This window comes from Primulina huaijiensis, chromosome 2, assembly GCF_012295235.1.
Source record: "Primulina huaijiensis isolate GDHJ02 chromosome 2, ASM1229523v2, whole genome shotgun sequence".
In the NCBI taxonomy this organism is placed as follows: Eukaryota; Viridiplantae; Streptophyta; class Magnoliopsida; order Lamiales; family Gesneriaceae; genus Primulina; species Primulina huaijiensis.
Window position 1 is genome coordinate 19,435,002 of NC_133307.1, and position 1,638 is coordinate 19,436,639.

Here is a 1,638-nt window from a genome sequence, read left to right on the forward strand (position 1 = left end):
AAGTATATGGAAAAATAAAATTTTTTTACATATCTATTCCACCAGCAAATTGGTCATTATCTGATAAATCAATCAGAAAATCTCCAGCATCAAAATGAGTTGAATTATTGAAAGGTTCATTGTGTTCAGTAAAATTGGTCTCCTTTTCTTTCCCCTTTAATGATTCTTTATAAAGTTTACAAAGGTGCACAGGGGCTCGACAAATACGGGACCAATGTCCTTGAGTACCACATCTGAAACAAGAACTTTCAAATCTTTTTGAGTGATTCTCATTAACACTCATATTCTCATGATGCCTTTTCGGTGGATGGTTTGGGACGCTCTTTTGAGATGAGTTATAGAAATAACTATCTCGATTATTTTCAAAACCACGGCCACGACCACTTCCACGTCCACGTCCACGTCCACGACCTCAATTTTGTCCTCGACCAAAATCTTGTCTATAACTATGATTTTGGTTTCCAGGTTTACATTCATTTTTGCTTACGACATTTAATTCAGGAAATGCCATTGAACCAGTGGGTCGTGCATGATGATTTCTCATTAATAGCTCATTATTCTTTTCCGCTACGAGAAGACAGGCGATGAGTTCAGAATATCTCGCAAATCCACGCACTCTATATTGTTGTTGTAGAGTTATATTTGATGCGTGAAAAGTGGAAAATGTTTTTTCAAGCATTTCCGATTCTGTAACCTCATGTACACAAAATTTTAGCTGCGAGATTATTCGTTACATCGCTGAATTGTAATCACTGACTTTCTTAAAATCTTGAAATCTTAACGTATTCCATTCATCCCGGGCGGTCGGAAGTATAACTTTCCTTATATGTTCGAATATTTCTTTTAATCCCTTCCACAAAACCATGGGATCTTTTTCAATCAGACATTCACATTTTAATCCGTCGTCGAGATGTCGACGCAAAAATATCATGGCTCTTGCCTTTTCTTGTGATGTGCATATGCCATTTTCTTTTATGATCTCATTTAGACCTAATGACTCAAGATGCATTTCTACATCGAGAGTCCATGACATATAATTTTTCCCCGTAATATCAAGAGCAATGAATTCGAGCTTTGCCAAGTTTGATATGGTGGTACTAAAAAAAATTACGATACATTTTATTAGTTAATGAATATTACAATACAAAATAATAGATAAACAACAAATACAAGCATTCGTAAAAATAAAAAAAACACACGATGAGGATATTCTCCGATAAGTACAAGATTCGTGAGTATTATAACCAAAATAATTAAAAATAACTTTGTGAAAGCCATCTTCTTTTTTCTTCAAAAATTTGATGAAGAATAATTTTAGAGAAGAAGAGAAAGTTGGAGTGATTGAATATGTTTGTGAGATCATATTTATAGGGTAAAAACTAGCCGTTTTGTTACCGTTTATGACCGTTGGTGTACAAGAAAATAAATGTATGTATTTGTATAATTTTATGGTAATAATATGGTGTATATAATATTAGTAATGTTTTAAATAATTATGTATATCATATCACAATATTATAATGAAGTGTCATAAGATATTTTGTTTAAAAATCTTATAGGCTTTTATACTTGTCGTATCCCTTACCGGGAGTGTGGGATGTCGTCTTAACATCCTCCCAGGATTTATAACAAGTTTTT